We start from the raw sequence: 21,111 nt of genomic DNA on the forward strand, positions 1-21,111 counted from the left end.
GTGTTATTTTCTTTGTGTTGGTTTAATTTTAATACATTTCATGTTTTGTGTTCATTTATTTTAGTGATCAAGTATATTGGTCAAAATTTTATATCTTCAATTAAGTTAAACATTTTGTACTTAAAAGAGATGTTCTTTAATGCTTTTTGCTTAATCATATTTTACTCATTTTAAAAATTGTTTTAAGTTAAAGTACTTTTCTCAAATAAACTTTAACAATGTTAGTCAAAACCTTTACAATTAATTAAAAAATAATAATACTTACTTAGTCATTTTCTCAAAAAGTTTAGTCAATTAATTCAAAATGATATTCATGCTTTAATTTATTAAATTAGTTTAAATTATTATTTCAAAATGAATTAGATAAATTCTAATTAATTTAGTTTTATTAATATTCCAATCACTTGAATTTCGAGTCAAATGTATCATTTTGGATCCCTTCCTCTAAAAAATAAAATGAAATAAAATGCGTCATTTATTTAATTATTTTCTTAATCAAATATATTATAAGTTATTATTTTTTATGTTAAATCATTATTTTTTCTAAAAATAGTCAAATATATTTTAGTCAAGTCGCAGGTCAACCGCATGTTAGCGGGCACTTCGAATGCTTAAACCCTTCTCGAAGTGTAAATTGAACCCCGAACCTTTTTTGGTATTTTCAAATGATTTTTCCTATTTTAATCTTTGCAAATTATAAGTTTTCTTGATTTCTTTAAAAAATTAAGTGGTGACTCTTTTTTAAGTATTTTTCTCAAATTGTTTTATACTTAGAACATTTCAAAAAAATGATTTTTCTAAAGGTTAGTAAAATTACGGCACAACAGAAATGACGACTCTACTGGAGAACTTAACTAAGTTCTAACCATAAGATTTGACTATTTGATTAATTGTGATTAACTGTTGAATTGCTTATTTGTGCTTAACGTGTTTAAATTTTTTATAACTGTCATTGCATTTCATAACATATTCTCTTGTATGCATAGTATATTAAAGGACGATTTTGTGGAACCACAACCGGACTTTTTTTATACTCAACCCTTTTTCGAAACGATCGACAATTTATTGGTTCGTCATTCGTCCAATGGTTGTTGTGAGTTCCAGCCTAAGTTGTCCACTTGGGTTCCCGGTCTCTCAAAAGTCACTCTTAGTCAACTAGCGTAGAGCGAAACCAAATCCCAACTTTTAGTTCATTTTGAACTAAGTTGACCCAACACCCAAAACGTGTTGGGCCCATTAGAAGCCCACCTTGTGTCTATTTGGCCCAATTTGCCAATAAAAAAACAATCATGCTTATATGTTTAATTCAAGGGTGTATATGTCGATTTAAACAAATCAATTATCAAGTGGGGGTGGGAGTTAACTTACCTTGTCCGTTTTTCTTATAGGATGAATCCGACATGTGAGCCGTTGAGAACCCGAATGGTGACCATACCTGATCCTAAGGGTGGCAACGGAACCGGGAGGTCCCGGTACCGGTTCCGGTCCGTTACCGGTTCCGTCTCGGTTCCGGATATTACCGGTTTGATCCGGTATTATACCGGTCCGGGAGGGGTAACGGGACGGAAACCGGGATTTACCGGTCCGTCCCGGTCCGGTTAGTCCCGGTTCGTTCCCGGTTCCGGTCCGGTTCGAAACATTTTTTTTTTTTTAATCTGAAATTTTAAATTTTATAGCCGTTGAGAGCCGTTGGGCAACGGGTTTTGGGCCCCACCAACGGCTCTTTCACCCCCATAACCCCATTTTACACCTCCCTACCCCCCAAACTTTTTTTAATACCCCAAACTTCTTAAAACTACATTTTCATCCTTTTTTTTAACTATAAATATCCCTAATCTTTCATTCTTTTCACTCACAAAAATATCTTCTAATCTCTCTACTCTCTACTCTCTAAATTCTCTTATTCTCGTTAAAATTACGAATTTGATCTTTGGAAATTGGAGCTTCAAAATTCAACTTTCAATTTTCGGCTTCCGGTCATACAACGTCTACTTTTTTAAGTAGACGTTTGGTATATTCGTTCCAACTCACTTTTCATTTAGTTATTTATTTGTTTGCATTTAATTATTTATTTTGTGAGTAATTAATCTGTAGTCTCTACTTATTTAGTTATTTATTTGTTTAAAACTTTGCTAATCATTTTCGTATTATATATATAATTTGCTCACTTATTATATTTGAATATGAATTTCGGAAAAAACATTATTGAAAAGGGTAAAACAACCATAGTTAATTCGTTCACTAATTTATCTAGCTCAAAATCCAAGAAAAATAAAAAAACCGGTAGTACTTCTCAATCTAAAACTAAAAAAAATTCTCAATTAAGAATAAATACGGATGATTATACGCATGTTGATGAAACTGTTTTTAATATTGATAGTAATAGTGGATTAGATCCTTATCATGAACATTTACAAAGAAGATTTGGTAATTTTGAAGAGGAATTACCTGAAGATGATGAATATGATGATGTTAATGCTTATGTTGATAGTTTTGATAATAATGTTGATGAATATGATGATGATGAAACTGAGCCACCGTAGGCTACTAGTCCCACTCCCAATCCCTCTTCCCCGGCTCCCGCTCCCTTTCGTTGTCCTGCTCCCGTTCCCCCCGTGCATCCTAGGACTAAGGTAGAACGCGCTAAAAAATCAGTTGTGTGGCAATTTATGACTCAAAATGAGGATAAAACACAAGCTATTTGTAATAAATGTAAACATAGAATGAATCATAAAACTGTAGGAAAACAGGGTGGGACGGGACATTTGAGTAANTTTAAAGTTTGAACTTTGAATTTAAATTTTCAAACTTTTAAATGGTGAAATTTAATCTTTTATAGTTTTAAAGTTTGAATTTAAATTTTCAAACCTTTATAGTTTTATAGTTAAACTTTTATACTTTTAAAAGTTTGAAAGTTTGTATTTAAAACTTTAAAAGTATAAATTTTTAAGTGTAATGTTCTTAATTTTTTAATTTTAATAAAAAAATTATAATTTATAAATTATAACATTTGGGACCCAGTTTCCGGTCCGGTACCGGTTCGGGACGGGTACACTAATTTTTTTCCGGAATTACCGGTTCCGGTCCGTCCCGGTTCCGGTTCGGTTCCAGATCGTGGTGCCCGGTTCCGTTCCGGTCCCGGTCCAGTAGTCCCGGTTCCGGTCCCGTTGCCAGCCTTACCTGATCCTTATCTCTAGGTATGGTGAAAGTTCATGAACAACGGAGACAAGAGAAGAGTTCAAAGACACATAGGCAATCTCCCGTTATTGATGGAAATGGTGGCTTGACCCGGTTTAATTGGAACAATGGTAAAGTTTTGGGATAGTGACAGTATGGTGTTTCGGTTCGGGGAAGTGGAAATGACGCCGACTATTGAAGAAGTCCTTGCAAGTTACGAGAGTGTCGATATGTGCAACAAGAGGAAGCATCAACCTGATACAGATCTTCTTTTTCCTAAAACATGGGATTTTGCCGAAATCAAAGAAAAACTGTCACTCGTCAAAACCGATTGGATGAACAAGTTACCCGGGCCAAACATTCCACTTCGAAAGCTTTACTACCGATTCAGACGTGCAAGAGCCTATGAAAAGTTCAAAGAAGAGTTTGTCTCAAGAGAAAAATGGAAGGAGGCACGTCCTCTCGCCTTTGCAATATGCCTACTTGGGACGATGGTATTTCCCCAGGGACCAAACTACACTATCCATCCAAGTGTAGTAATGGTCACTCACGCTATCTTTTATGGAGTGGGCTACGGGTCAGCAACCAAGTACTACACTTTGGCACCTATGATCTTGGCTGATATTTATAGGGCTTTGGACAAATGTCAAAGCGGAGAGCATTTCTTTTAGGGATGCAACATAATACTTCAGTGGTGGATGATGAGACACCTGATCAAAGCACATAATCCAGAAGAACCAGACCCGTTGAGACGATTAGATGAACTTGAAGGTCACGATTGGTGGATGTACCATAATCATTGCAACAAAACTGGAGGTTTAAAATTCTGGTATCCAAGACTTCAAGGGCAAATAGAAGAAAATGTGCAGTGGTCAATAAAAAGTCTAGTGGCGACAAAGCAAATGGTGATTCGAGCGTGAAAGACCCCTTACTTGATATTTGCCGAGTTAAGAGGGACTAGATCATAAGCTTCCGGTCGAGTCCTTAGACAACTGGGAGGGAAATAATAGATTTACCAAATTGGGGACATGAAGAAATTTCCAACAGATCACGAAAATGAACGAGTCTCTTATGCTAAAGACATACGTAGAGCATGGAAGACTCGAAGGATATTGGGTGAACTGGTACAAACAGATTCCGTCCTGAATGTTCTAAGGATTACAAAGAATGGTTGAAGAAGAGCCCGCCGGAACTATCGAGCTTGGTCCAAATATTCCCCATATTATTATAGATGTTGGGGCCAAACATCAAATTCGACTTCATTGACTCCAAGAGAAGTATGACAAGAATGAGTTGGACCATCAATGCCAACATTCAGAGGACGCCAAATTCATAGCTCAGTTGAAGCAAGATCTACGAAGAGCCAGGCAATGCATATCAAAACTAGATGATAACATGGAGCAGCAGATTCAATCGATCGAGAGGTTCAAACATCAAGAAGGGGCTCGGTTGGCTAGGGATCACCTATGGGCGAACAAATATGCTATGTGGGAAGATGTCAGCATCGCCAAGAGGACCAGACTTGGTGAAAGTTCAGGATGAGCTTGAAGTTTGTTATCATCCCCTGTGTGGGATTGCTTTATTTGTACTTTGTTTTGTAATTTACTTTCCGAACTCATTTCCCTAATTTTGTGTTTGTCAAACATTTTTGAATGTTATTAATGAAGTATTTTGGGGGATAATGAATTGGCTTAAAGAAACATATACATCCTTCAATTCGCATATTTAGGACACGATATTTGTTTGTTTACTTATGTGCTTTAACTATTTATGTGATATTGTTGCTTTGAATGAGGACATTTTTAGTCCACTCCTTTTAAAAAATTTTATGAAAATTTCCCCGATACCAAATACAAGTCACTACCAAATGTCCGACCAAAATTCCATGAGTCCTAAGTTTCTCAGCTAGAATAAAATTCTACCACCAAATCCTAAAATATTACTCTATCATCTCATGAAAGGTGAAATTGCTGCTAAGATGGAAAAAGGCAAGGGTATCGACATAGAGCTAACTGAGGAGGATTTGAGGATGGAATTGCAGCGGCTCATGTGAGAGATCCAAGAAACCAGAGAAAGGAGAATAGAAGTGGATTTGCCACCGCGGTTGCACGAGCAGCAAATGCGGCACTAGACGCGGAATTGGCAGCAAAGATGACAAAATGCGATGTTATAAGTAAAAAGGCAGTTGTTGTGCGGAAGGAACATGTCGTCTTCAAGAATGATATGACTACGAGCCTCTAGAAGATACATGGAAAAATGCTCTTTTTTCAATCAAGAAGCCAATAGCGGTCCCAAAGACACTCACCCTGGAGCTACTGAAGAAGATGCCGATGAGGAAATCATCTATATGTCTCCCTTCCTGGGACGTTTGAAAGGAAGAGACAAAAAGATCACTCTCCTGGCTTATGAGCGGACACATAGCGTGGGGGCAAGAGTCGTGCCGTGTGCTCTCATTTACGAACACCTTAAGGCGTCTGGTATGCTGAAGCCTCTCAAAAGAACCACTTTTGGGTTTGGGCATGAAAGCTCACAAAAGACATGTGCCTACCAACCGAACCAAGGATTACACATTATAGAGGAATGTGTGTAGCTTAAGGCAGCAATCCGCAACCTGATCAACATTGGGGAGATCCCGTATATGTGGGGTGAGAACACCGTCCTTACCTGTGACCAACCGGAGCCCAGTATGCCGGTCACTAAGCACACTTTTTTTATTATCACTATTTCACGCCTTTCAAGAAAACATTGTTGAATATCTACAGTCTGTTGGTTCGAAAATGAGTCTTGGCCTCTATCAGAAAGGATGACGAAGCGATCGATCCCGTTGGGATTGAAATCTGGAAGCCATGCCCTTATCATGACGCCATAGATCATAACATTGGAATTTGTCTCAGGTTTCGCTATGACGTGGAATCCCTCGTCAACATGGGAAAGATTCAAATTGAGTTTGTCCCCCGTGGCTAATACAGAGCTTTATTATCTGTTTTTCACCTTCCTTGTAATCACTAGAAATGAATGAATGAAAATGGAATTTTCGTTTGTATTTGAACTACGTAGGGCCTGAATTCTCCTAGCGAGATATGTAGGCAGCCTTTCAAGGCCCGACTCCTATCTTTCAAAATTTTCTTTTCCCCCTCTCATTCTACAAGGAAACATTAAATTTACATCAACAGATGCCGAGAAAGGCGGGAAGATGACCTTAGCTCAACGCAATTTAACTTTGCTGAGTCACCAACCTCAAAATAAAATGAGCAAATTCCTGCTTGTTCAAAAATTCAATCCTCATTATTCGTGGGTTAACCTGTTCTCAAACGAAGCAACTCTTATGTGTTTATATGCCTTCTATGTGATATCTTGCATCATTCATCCAGAACTAATACTAACAAATTTGTCTTTGAGTTGTTTTTCTCTACAGGTAGTTAGAACTGATTTGTGTCGATAAGCTGGCTGATCATCCTTATTTCACTAGATCTAAAGGTCCTACAAATTCCTTCCCCAGTCAAAGTTCACAAAAATGAAAAGCATCAATGGGTGATAACAACGAAGAAGCAAGCCTTACTGATGTCGTGGTGGCTCAGCCCGTCCTTGCCGATCAAAATGAACTGATCCTGCAGTTGATGCAACAAATTGCTGAGATGAGGGTTGAGATGCAGAGAAAACAAGATTTGCCTCCTCCGATTTTTGCTGTCAACGCTCAACCAGATGAAAGACCTCCAGCTCAAATTCCCACTCTTAATGTGGAACAACCTCAAAACCCACCTTCAAGTCCTGCTCGTAATCCTTCTATCATTAACCTCACCATCCAAAACTCTCATTACGCCTCAACCTCTTATCAAACACCACCCCCTCCTCAAAATACCAACCTCCAAGCACCACTCCCTCCCCCTAATGCAAACCACCAAACTGGCCTACCCCTTTACTGCCAAAACGCTAATAACCCACGCATTTCCCTCATTCACCAAAACCAGTATACCAACCCCCAGACATTTTCCCAAAACTATCACGCCCCTTTAAATGGACAGAGTCCTTCTATTGCTCCACCACTATCGCAAAAAGCCACTTTCCAAATACCAGTCCTCCAATGAGCATGACGCCCATGGTTCAGAGCTCGACCACTATGAGGAGAGGGAGAGAGAGTGGAGGTCAAATGAAGAGACCGCCAAGATAGATATGTAGGAGGAAATTAGAAAAGCCATGAAAGAGTTGAACTGCATTCCTGAGGTCGCCAGGTTGAGTTACGAAGACCTGTGTATTAATCCGAATTTGGACCTCCCGGAAGGGTTCAAAGTGCCAAAATTCGACATCTTCGGAGGAACGGGGAACCCCTTAGCACACTTGAGGGCCTACTGTGACCAACTCGTGGGAGTTGGGAGAGACGAAGCTTTGTTAATGCGGCTTTTTAGTTGAAGTCTGAGCGGAGAGACTCTAGAATGGTTTACGTCTCATGAAACGAGACAGTGCTCTAACTGGAATGCTCTAGCTAAGGACTTCATAGAATGATTCGCCTACAATGTGGAGATCGTTCCTGATCATTATTCATTGGAAAATATGAAGTAGAAGCCGACCAAAAGTTACAGAGAATTTGCATATAAATGGCGAAAGGAGAAAGCTAGAGTTAGACCTCCTATGTCAGAAAAGAAAATTGTCGAAGTGTTTGTGCGGGTGCAAGAGCCCGAATATTATGACAGAATCATGTTGCTCGTTGGAGCAAAATTTGCTGAGATTGTCAAGGTAGGTGAGACTATCGAAGATGGATTGAGAACTGGGAAGATTGCTCGTGTTGCTACCTCGCTCGGATCTTTGGGCTTGTTGAAGAAGAAACGAAAAGATGTATCCTCTATCTTTTGTAAGGGGAAGGGAAATACTCATCATACTAAGGTCGTTCTCGACCTTCACAGAGTTCGTACCCGGCTTGTTATGCACAAACTGATTATCAAAATACCCCTCCCCAAGTTACCAAAATACCAATCCCCCCATTTATCAAAATACTCCCCCTCCTATCTACCAATCTTCCCTTCCAGTTTACCAGACTCTACCTCATCACTGCCGAAATGTCGCCCCCAACTGTGCCAACGTTCAGGCTAATTACCAAACTCCTCCCCCAATGTACCAAACCCCAGCTCCAATCTACCAAAATACCTCATCGAACTAACAAGCTCCACAACCGAATTACCAAATTAACTCATATCACAGATATCAAGCCCCTTGTCCAAATAATCCAAATTATCGTCAAATGCCTCCTCCTCAACAAGGCAATTACGATCCCCATCGTCCTAGATTTGAGAAGAAGCCTGCTAGAATTTTCACTCCGCTTATTGAAAGCTGAACAAAGTTGTTTGAGCGATTAACTGCGACAAGATATATTCATCCAGTGGGGCCCAAAATGGTTGACACTAGCTCAAAGTTTTACAGACCCGACCAGAGGTGTGCATATCACTCCAACAATGTTGGACATGATACTGAAGACTGTATTAACCTGAAGCATAAAATCCAAGACCTGATTGACTAGAACGTGGTCTCTCTTCAGACAGTCGTGCCCAATGTCAATAGCAATCCTTTGCCAAATCATGGAGGCATCAATATCAATATGATAGAGACAGATGGATGATTGGTGCGTGATGAAGACAATAGTTCCGATCGCTCCTGATGAACTGGAAATGGCTATATCCTCATTGAGCATTAGAAAGAAGAAAAAGTTTGTAATTCTGACACCTGAGGAGGCTGTTGCCTTGGTGCCAAAAGAGTATCTTGCCCGACCAAAGTTTGTGATTGAAACCGTTGCCACTCAAGGCATGACCAGATCTGGTAGATGTTACACACCGGAAGAGTTGGCCCAAGGAGGGCAGAAGAAAGACCAAACAAAAAGGCCGACCAGTGAAGCCGAAGCCGAGGAGTTTTGGAGAAGAATGCATCCGAAAGATTATTCAATTGTGAAATATTTGGAGAAGACGTCGGCTCAGATCTCTGTATGGTCCTTATTGATGAGTTTGGAGTTGCACAGGCAGGCTTTGATGAGGGCTTTGGATGATACTTATGTGCCTGTGGGTACTAACAGTGATAATTTAGCAGTCATGATAAACCAGGTCATTCGAGGACACCGAATCAGTTTTTGTGACGAAGAGCTTCCCTTTGAAGGCAGGATGCACAACAAAGCTCTGCACGTCACCATCAAATACTGGGACAGAGTTGTGAATCGTGTTTTGGTCGATGATGGGTCTGGTCTCAATATCTGCCCAGTTTCGACTCTCAAGCAGCTGAAATTCAATTTTGGAAAGGTTCAACAAAACCAGGTCAATGTGAGAGCTTTCGATGGAGTGCAGAGAGACACGATAGGGGCAGTAAACTTGGAAATTCAGATGGGTCCTACAGAGTTTAATGTGGAGTTCCAGGTGTTGGATATTAACACTAGTTACAACCTGCTTCTGGGAAAATCGTTTATCCACATTGTTGGGGCTGTGTCGTCTACCCTTCACCAACTAATGAAGTTTGTTTGGAAGGACCATGAATTGGTCATTTATGGTGATGTGAGCCATTCCAATGGGTATGCACCGATCGTTGATGATGTCTCTCGAGGTTGTGATTTCTACACGGTGGAGCTGGTAAATGCCACTGGTGATGACTTGGCTCCACAACTTCCTATGCCCTCCGTGTACAAGATGATTGCTACTGTCATGCTCCAGAGCGGTTTCGAACCAGGTTTCGAAATGGGGAAACACTTTCAAGGAATTGTCGAGCCTATTCAGATCCCCACCAAAGGAGCAAAGTTTGGTTTGGGGTATGTCCCACAGATGCTGATGAAACAGAGATGAAGAACAAGAGTGTTGATCAAGCATTGGCTAGGCCAATTCCTCATCTGTACCAGTTATTCCCGTTATGGGAGCACGCCAACGATGGTGGTCTTGGGGAAGAAATCTATGGCCTTTTCGAGGAGATTGATGGGGTCATCGAGGAAGAGGTTGGGACATTAGGTATCCGTGATGCAGAACCTGATGAGCAATTGCAGAATTGGACCTCCATACCACTCCTGATTTACCACTCATCTGGGTAGAAAGGACATGCATTTTTGTTTGTTTTTAAAATCAGTGGTAGTCTGGAAGAGATCCGAGACCCACCCTTTTATGCAGTTTTTATTTGTTTGAAGTTTTTAATTCCCTAGTGATGTTTAAAAAGGCAAAATGGCCCTTGGCCGTGGCCAAAGTTTGTTCTTGTTTTTCAATCTAAATGAAATGCTCTTTTATAAAAAAAAATTGTTTACTTATCTGCTTATATTTTACTTTCCTAACTTTGTTTGTTTATGATTTCAGTATTAATAATTTAAAACCTGCCAATGCCATGTCATGTCATGAACCGAGTGAACAAAATGAAGTAGGTGATGATGAATGCGAGGTACATGAAGATGAAAATGAGGTACTCGAACATGTTGCCGAAGAGTTTCGACAATTTGAGAATCAACACAAGCCAAATTTGGAAGAAACCGAAACTGTAAATCTCGAAGATGAGGAATGTGTTAAGAAGTAAGAATCAGTTTCCATCTAACTGAAGCTCAAAGGAGTGACCTGGTCCTTTTGCTCAGAGAGTACATTGATGTGTTTGCCTGGTCTTATAGAGATATGCCAGGATTGAGTACGAATATGGTGTCTCACAAGTTGCTGATTAACCCAGATTTTAGTCTTGTAAAACAAAAGACTCGAAAGTTCAATACTGAGTTGAGTTTGAAGATCAAAGAGGAGATTACAAAGCAGATCGAGTCCCAAGTAGTTGAAGTGACGCAACATCCGACTTGGTTAGCCAACGTTGTTTCGGTTGCCAAGAAAGATGGAAAGATCAGAATATTTGTTGACTACAGAGATCTCAACAAAGCTAGCCTGAAAGATAATTTTCTGTTGCCAAACATTCACATTCTCATTGATAATTGTGCTAAGCATGAGATGCAGTCATTTGTGGATTGTTATGCGGGTTACCACCAGATCTTGATGGGTGAAAAAGATGCAGAAAATACAGCTTTCATTACGCCTTGGGGTGTATATCATTATCGGGTGATGCCGTTTGGTCTCAAAAATGCCGGTGCTACTTACATGAGGGTTATGACGACCATCTTTCACGATATGATTCACAAGGAGATCGAGGTGTACGTAGATGATGTCATAATCAAGTCCCGCAAGAGTTCAGATCACTTGACTCACTTGAGGAAATTCTTTGATCGTCTACGCCTATACAATTTGAAGTTAAATCCCGCCAAATGTGCTTGAGTGCCAGCTGGTAAATTGTTAGGATTTATAGTCAGTAGGAGAGGCATTGAGTTTGACCCTTCCAAGATCAAGACGATCCAAAAGTTACCTCCTCCGAAGACCAAGAAAGAGGTGATGAGTTTTTTGGGAAGGTTGAACTATATCAACCAGTTCATAGCTCAATCCACCGTGGTGTGTGAGCCCATCTTTAAGTTATTGAAAAAAGATGTATCGACCAAGTGGACCGGAGAATGTCAAACTGCTTTTGACGCCATCAAGAATTATTTGTCCAATCCACCGGTGTTGGTCCCTCCTCGAGAGGGAAGTCCATTATTGCTATATTTGTCGGTCTCAGATAACGCATTGTGATGCGTGCTTGGTCAACATGATGAAAGTGGGAACAAGGAGCGAGCCATCTATTATTTGAGCAAAAAATTCACTCCCTATGAGGCTCGTTACATTCTGTTGGAGAGGACATGTTGTGCTTTGACTTGGATTGCTCAGAAGTTAAGACATTATTTGTCTTCTTATTCCGCATACCTTATTTCTAGGATGGACCCGTTCAAGTACATTTTCCAGAAAGCATTGCCGACCGGGAAGTTGGCTAAATGGTAAATGCTTTTGAGTGAGTTTGACATTGTGTATGTTACTCAAAAGGCGATAAAAACACAAGCCCTAACTGATCATCTTGCGGAGAATCCAGTTGATGAGGAGTATGAGCCGCTCAAGACTTATTTTCCCGACGAGGAAGTTTCATTTGTGGGTGAAGATATCTCTAAAGCCTACCCGGGTTGGAGAGTATTCTTTGATGGAGCGACAAATCACCAAGAGAAAGGTATCGGAGCAGTCTTAGTGTCAGAATCTGGTCAGCATTATCCTTATGGCGGCTAAACTCCGATTTGATTGCACGAACAACTTGGCAAAATACGAAGCTTGTATCCTTGGTTTGAAGATGGCCATAAACATGAATGTTCATGATTTTCTGGTTATTGGGGATTCAAATTTGTTGATTCATCAGGTTCAAGGAGAATGGGCCGTGAAAAACCCAAATATCATACCATACGTGCAGTATATACAGAAGTTGTGCAAAAGATTCCACAAAATTGAGTTCAGACACACTCCCAGGACACAAAATGAGTTGGACGATGCTCTTGCCATCATCGCATCAATGATTAAGCATCCAGATACAAATTATATTGATTCAGTGGATATAGAGGTAAAAGAGCAGCCTATCCATTGTTCACATGTTGAAGTGGAACCAGATGGTTTACCTTGGTATTTTGATATCAAGAAGTACTTAGAGATCGGAATTTATCTTGAGAATGCGACGTTCAATCAGAAGAAGTCGATACACCGTATGACCCTCAATTTCTTTGCAAATGGGGAAATCCTTTATAGGAGGACTCCAGATTTAGGTCTTCTCAGATGTGTTGATGCTAGTGAAGCTGCAAAGCTTCTGGAACAAATACATGCCAGAGTTTGTGGTACTCACATGAACAGACTCACTTTGGCAAGAAAGATCCTCCGAGCCGGTTATTTTTGGATGACTATAGAGCATGATTGTTGCAAGTTTGTGCAGAAGTGTCATAAATGTCAAGTGCATGGGGATTTGATTCGAGTGCCACCTCACGAACTTAATGCTATGAGTTCACCTTGGCCTTTTGTAGCTTGGGGCATGGATATCATTGGTCCAATAGAGCCAACCGCCTCTAACAGACACAGATTCATTTTGGTTTCCATTGACTACTTCACCAAGTGGGTGGAAACAACTTCGTATAAGTCGGTGATTAAGAAAGTTGTAGCTGATTTTATTCGTAACAATTTGATATGTAGGTTTGGAGTACCAGAATCCATCATTACTGATAATGGCGCGAATCTCAACAGTCACTTGATGAGAGAAATATGTGAACAATTCAAGATTACTCACCGAAACTCAACCGTTTATCGTCCCCAAATGAATGGAGCCGTAGAAGCTGCCAACAAGAACATAAAAAAGATTTTGAGGAAAATGATTGATAATCGCAGAGGTTGGCACAAGATGTTGCCATATGCTTTGTTGGGTTATCGAACGACTGTCAGAACGTCGGTTGAAGCTACTCCATATTTGCTAGTATATGGAACAGAAGCAGTTATACCCACAGAAGTTGAGATACATTCACTGAGAATCATCCAGGAATCTGAATTGAGTGATGCTGAATGGGTTCGCAAGAGAATTGACCAGCAAACAATGATTGATAAGAAAAGAATGGTTGTTGTTTGTCATGGACAACTGTATCAACAGAGAATGATTCGTGCTTTCCACAAGAAAGTAAGATCCAGGATATTTGAAATCGGCCAGTTGGTTCTCAAACACATTATCCCTCATCAGGATGAGTACAAAGGGAAATTTGCACCGAATTGGCAAGGACCCTACATGGTTCGCAAAGTGTTATCCGGAGGTGCCTTAGTCCTGTCGTAGATGGATGGCACCGAATGGCCAAAACCGATCAACTCAGATACTGTCAAGAGATATTATGTGTGAAGCTTCAGTTTGTACTTCGGTTATTTCCTTGTAATGGCTTTATTTGCTTGTAATTGCTTTGTTTAAAGTCTATCCCTATGTAATGAACTACGTTTGACTTGAATTCTCAAGAATGAGATACGTAGGCAGCCTATGTCGGCCTCGGTCACTCATTTATCCCCTTTTAATATTTCTTTGTATTTGAACTACATTCGACCTGAATTCTCAAGAATGAGATACGTAGGCGGCTTCGGTCGGTTTCTTTGTAAATTTCTTATTTCTGTTAAATCCTGGGGGGGGGGGGACTACGTTTGACTTGATTCCTGCCTCAACGGGATACGTAGGCATCACAACGGCTTGGTCATATCTCCCGTAAGATTTTAATTTTTCCTTTGCAATAGAAACTGAGACAGAATTTTTGAGAGGGACTTAAAAATTCTCAAAAAGAAGATCTCTCTAACAAAGTCAAGGCTGAAGCTTCTTTGAAATTTGCAACTGCGACAGAATTTTTGAGATCATCTTAAAAATTCTGTGATTTGATCACCAATGGTTAAAGATAAGCCAAGACAGTTAACTAGGACAAAAATTTTGAGGATGGCCTCAAAATTACAATATGGTTTATTGGCAGTTTAGAGCAACTTTGAATATTTCCCAAACAAGCAATCGGATAGACTTCGAGGCATCAACTTCAAATATGTTCGCTAAGGCTTGATGGAACTTGACATTTGGCAGTGACCTTTTCCCAAATATTACTTTTTTTTGAAAAAACCTATTTTTCTTAAAACTTTCCTTTCATGTTTCAATTATTTTGCATAAAAATATTTTATCTTATCTATCAAGAGGCGGGAGATTGGAGTCAACTGGAGATAGCAAGACAAGGAGCAGACAATCGAAGAAGTCGACACAGATCAGTACATTTTTAAACTAACAATTTTTTTGTGGGTGCAGGTTTATAGGTTTGCCTCAAAATCAGCATATTCTTCTAGTCAATGAATATGGATAAGTCAAAAGGGCGAAGAGCTCCCCAAAATTGACAATTTTTTCTGTGGATGCAGGAAATATTTTATGCTGCTTATATCAAAGATGTTGAAATATGAATAACATTATTTCATTCAATTCCCAACAAGGCGAAGTCCATAATGAACGTACAACTATGTTCAGAGATGGAACAACCAAAAACCACGAAGAGAGTAATATTATTATTTTCCAGCAACTAAAAATACATAAAAGACGTTTATCCGTATTATATTATCAGATATAATAATAATCTTACTCGGAGAGTCATTTATATCGTACTGTCAAATGAGATGATACCACTACTCCGAGGGTTATTTTTATTATATTGTCTATTGAGATGATACCACCACCAAAAAATACCCCAGAAGATTACTTATGTTGCTCGGTGAAGCATTATCTTCGTTTGGTACCGGGAACGACATCATCAAAAGAAATTATGCCTTGCAAGCGAAGGAAATCATGCATTGCAAGAGAAAGAAACCATGCATTGCAAGAGAAAGAAATTCATGCATCGCAAGAAAAGAGACTCATGCATTGCAAGAAAGAGTCATGCATCGCGGGAAAGAGATTCATGCATCGTAAGAGAAGATTTATGCATTGCAATACAAGATTTACGCATAGCAAGAGAAAGAAGTCATGCATCGCGAAGAAATCATGCATCGCAGGGAAGTTATGCATAGCAAGAGAAAAAAGTCATGCATAGCAAGAGAAGGAACTCATGCAGCGCGAGAGAAAGAATTCATAGATCACCAAGAAGGAAACCATGCATCACGAGAAAATCTATATCGATTGCATCATTTTTTTTGGCAAGAACAATATCAAGAGAACCATCAACAACGACATCAAGAGAACTATCAACATATTACATCTGCCTATTTTATTACTTCGTCATCAAAAGAAGAGGACATTGAAGATTATATTATGAATATAAAATACGAGATTTATTTGCTTGACGTCAGAATAGAGAAAGCTGACGTCAATTGTCCAAGTAGAGCAATGAAGTGTCAACATGGTAAAAGACACTATCTCCCCATTTGGGATTACATCTTTATGCTGATGAGTTTTATCTCAGTCTTTGTCGAGAGTATCCAAGAGGATGAATTCTCAAGCAAACCACAGGTGCAGACAACATAAAAAAGGATGCAACACAACGTGAAACTTTTTCTTAGCAGCGAACTGGGGCATAGTCCAAAGAGGAATACCAAACTCTTAAGACGCGAGCTGAGGAGTGACTTCCACCATAATCAAACCACACATCTATCAGAAGGCATGTGGGTTTTTCTTTAGGTTTATCGGTTCCAGTTTTGCATCTGGACAACTTTCCACTCTCACCGGAGGCAACCTTCCAATCTGAGTGACAATGCACCAAGATCTTTGGAAATTATGTCCGTGTAAGTTCTTAATTATGGGTGTGAAGCGCGCCATACTCATAACTAAGAGGTTGGAAGCCTCCTTTTCATACACAACTTATTCGTCACTCCTCTAGATACAAAGGTTATCTTGTATAATAGATTTTCTTTTTAACCGATTGAGTCGAACTACAAACAGCCTGATTCCCTAAATTAAGGATATGTAGGTGGGATCAGTGTTGAAAACTTGGATGTATTCCAACATTTGCTCCTAAATCTTATTCCCAAGTGTTTCGGTCTCTTCATAATACGGTGTCAGGATAGTTTTTGAATTCTTTCAAAATCGTGCGTCAAATCAAGCGTATAGAACTACAAGTGGCCTGAATTCTCATATAGCCTGAGATATGTAGGAAACCCAATTTCGGGGTTCGGCCATAATTCCTAAAGCTTGTACCAAAATACCTTTCCAAAATGATGAAGATGTGTTCGGTCAAAACTGGATCTGTCAATTTCATTTGCCTCAAATTTCTTTCATCAATCCAAGTCAAATGAGGGACAGTTGTTGACACCCAAATTTGACCCTCCACAATATAAATTAATCATTTCGAGCTTCTCCAATTTCAAACGATTTAAAATAATTAGTTTTATAAAATTTCCAAAAAATAATAATATAGTTTGCAAGACTTTTAAATAGTTTTGTCACTTTTCATAATTTAGATGATATATATGTTTTACATAATTATGTATACAATTAGTATATTTTATGATTATTCGAAAATCATCTCAAAAACGATTTTATATTTTAAATATTAGGGATGGTTATAATTTTGAATTAATGAGTTTTATGAAATTCAAAATACTTTCAAATTATTTTTAAAGTAATTTTATCATTTTTTAATAAATATGTATATTTTTGCAATCACGTTATTTTATAAATATTTAAAAATCATCACAAAAGATTTCACATTTTAGTTAAATATTTTATTAATTTACTTTAAGTTATAGTTATAATTTCGAGTTAATTAGTTTTGTAATTGAATTAGTTAGTTTATAATTAAGTTAATTATTTTTTATTTCGTTAAGATTAAGAAGCTCATTAATTAATTTATATTAACTCATCTTGTTTAAATTTTAGCCGAATTCAGGAATTAAACTCTATTAGGCTATAATTGAAATCCATTATTTAATAACAATCTTTAGTCAATTGCTTATCGATCTTTTAAGAAAATTTTGGGCCACTTCCTAAAGGCCCAATTCTAATTCCCTATACAACAAATAATTCTAGCCCATTCCAAACAACAACTCAACAATAATTCCAATTCAATACCCTTTTTTCCAGCAACACCCACAGCCAACCGACCCATACCCTTCTCCTTCCAAACAATACAATGCGTATAACCGACAATAATACCATACGTACATACCAGTACCAAGCGACCCCGCCCCATGCTTGCCTTCATCTTCTTCACGCTAAATCAACCCAGAAATCGTGTCTCCTACCCTGCAAGAACCCATACCCTGCAGACCCATCACCCTCACGTCTCTTTTCCCCCTTTCTAAGGGATTTTCAAATCCCTTCCACTGTTATCTTGAAAAGGGGCAGAGGAGTCCGAATTTGAAATTGGAAATTTCACCCGATTTTCCCCTAATTTTCATCTATATATTCATCTCTTTTGATCACTATTTGAGGGGGTCAAAGATAGAGGTTGTTTTCGAGTTCGATTCTTGGGCAATAGTTGTTTTACACTTGCGAATTTTATAATTAGCTCTCTAATTCTAAGTTTCGAGAAGTTCGCCACTCAGATTCTCTTGGCTTGCTGTTCATATTGAGATTTCGTGGTAGAAGAGTCGCTGCTCTCAGCTCGTTTGTCCTAGTCTCGCTGCTCCGAGAAAGGTAAACTCGATTCCCTTTTGCTTCTTCACTGTTATGCTTCATTTGACGTCATGTGTATCTGGAATTCATGATTCTCGTGTCTTTGAAGTCTGGTGTGCTCATGATTTCATTTATCCTGTATTGTGGCTATTTGATGAGTATTCTACATAATGCAATCTTGGCTATTGTTTGTTTTACTTCCATAAGGTTTGCTCAGTTCCCTTTCAAATGGTTCAAATTCATTAAGATTTTGTGTTTAGACATATATCAGTAAGGGCGAGCATTGTGTTCTATCTAAGTTCTCTTTGTAATTTTTTTTTAATTTCTTCCTGTTCCAATATTTAAAGCAGCAGGTTGTCTTATTCACCTGACACTTGATTAAATTGTTTAGTATATATATGTGTGTGGTCTCTCTTTAAATAATGGCTTATGGCTTTATTTTAGAGAGTTTGATTATCATCTTGAAACTGTCACAAATCTGGTTCTTGTTTGTTTAAATGAGGTTCTTAGTTTCTTATTTGATGAATTTATCCTTTTCTTTCTTTCATTCTTAAATTTCTAGTCCAAGGCTGCGTTGGTATTTCGTTCATTTTTGTCATTAGTTCGAGTTTGATTTATGTGTAAGATGCTAGTTTAATTTTGGTCTTTATTTGAGCAAATCTGAAGGATAGATTGATCATCATGGTTGTTAATGCCAGTATCTCTTTTCTTTTCTCTTGCTCAAATTTGGGTTTGCCTTTCTGTGTAAAAATGTCAAAGTTGGTTTGTTGTGAATTGTTGACTTAGAAGAGTATTGCAGTGATTTGCTGGAACTCCTCATATTCCCTTTTAAATCATTGCCTCTTCATATTCTCAATTGGTTCTTCTTGTTGTTTATCATTTTTGTTTCTTTCTTTATGCATGTAATCTCTCCGAATGAGTTCCATTGACTCTAGCTTCGGCCTTGCATCGCTTATCGGCCTTGTAGGCCCAAATTTTCTCCTCTAGTCAGCCCTTAATTACTAGCAACGGAGCCGACGAACAGGTCCTTGAAGGCAAAATGTTGGCTGGAAATTGAAATATGAGCCTCCAAAGGCTCAAAAAGTGGGTCGTATACAACAATATACACTCACTATACAGAGATACAGGTAAAAAACACAGGAATATAGGGCTAAAGGGAAATACATGTGTTTGGAAGCAAGAAATAATGAAAAGGGCTGATATACACGCTACTATACACTAATATACACCAGGTGTTTACATAAATGGGTTTAGTATTAACCCCAAAAATTTTCAGCAAAATTGGCCCAAAAATGGGGTCCTAATTCATTTCTCCTTTACCTTTAAATTATTTAATTGTCTTTATTTGCTGTTTTTTTTATCATTAACTCTAACTTAGAATTGTTAATTAGCTTAATTAAATTTCCCAAAAGATGTGTTATTTTTTTTGTGTTGGTTTAATTTTAATACATTTCATGTTTTGTGTTCATTTATTTTAGTGATCAAGTATATTGGTCAAAATTTTATATCTTCAATTAAGTTAAACCTTTTGTACTTAAAAGGATTTGTTATCATCTGAAAAGAATAGTCTTTAAAGTTTATCATAAAAAAATATTTATTTATTTTAAAAGATGATTATGAAATATAATATTCAAATAAGTATTTTATTTTTTGAAATATAATATTCAAATGAATATATTAGTGATGAAAAAAAAAAGCATATCATATTATTTTTTAATATTGATGAAAGTGTATTAAATATACTATAATGAAAATTAAAATAAAGAAAACAAATGTAATATTATCTCCAACAAATTTTGTGTTATGAAATTAGATATTAACGAATATTTTTTTTGTGTGCTTGATTTTAGAATTGAATGATTTGTATATAATAGAAATAAATAAATGTTATTTTACAAGTTCAAAATTAGCAAATCATTGATAAACTGTATCCAAAATATCTTAAATTAGAATTTGTATAATTTAATTTTACATGTAATGGAAAAGAAAAGAGAAAGGATGAGAAAAAAGATGAAGAAAAAGGAACAAAGAAAGAATGAATTAGGAAGAATTGGAAGAAGGTGAAGTTAGATTGTAATGGATCCCACATTATAAAGTCCATTAAATAATTTCCTTCACACAATTAATAATAATTCTAACTCACTAAACATAATAATTGTTGTTCACACGTATTTTTAGAAGCTTAGGAAATAGTAGTAATAAAGATTTGACTTTACTTTAAAAGGGAAAAAGATTAAATTAGTCTTTTTACAATTCTGGCCAAATTATGGCCACATATTTCTGGCCATTTTGCACTTTTTAAATATTTTTGAGAAATCAGATTTAGGTAAAGTTTGAATTGAAGTTTCGAAATATACTTGATTATAATTTTTGAAAATATATTTCACCATTTTTTTTGTTTGAAAAATATGAAATATAACTTATATCCTAAAAAATATTCATGAGTTTAATACAAAATTATTATCTTTATATTGATTCAAATAATACATAATTCTAAAATCATAATATGATATTTTAATAAAAACTATTAATAACACAACTACTAACTGCTATAATTCATTAAACTTCAATTATTTACAAATCTATTAATGAAAAAATAAACAATAATACATTAGTAATAAATATTAAAAATAATACATTATCCTAAAATCATAATATTATATTTTAATAAAAACTATTAATAACACAACTACTAACTGCTATAATTCATTAAATTACAATTAATTACAAATCTATTAATGAAAAATAAACAATAATACATTAGTAATAAATATTCATTAATATAATCTTTCTATTTTTTTAATGAACAATCTTTTTACTGCAAGCATTCATTTCCAGAGATAAAATGATCTTTAGCAGTAATTAATTAACGATAGTAGCTTAATTGCCATTAAAAATGTATTTTAGCGGTATTTAACACTCTTTGTAAATGTCCCTAAAGCCTATAGTGACACTGGATTCAATGAC

Source organism: Solanum stenotomum, chromosome 12 (genome assembly GCF_019186545.1).
Source record: "Solanum stenotomum isolate F172 chromosome 12, ASM1918654v1, whole genome shotgun sequence".
In the NCBI taxonomy this organism is placed as follows: Eukaryota; Viridiplantae; Streptophyta; class Magnoliopsida; order Solanales; family Solanaceae; genus Solanum; species Solanum stenotomum.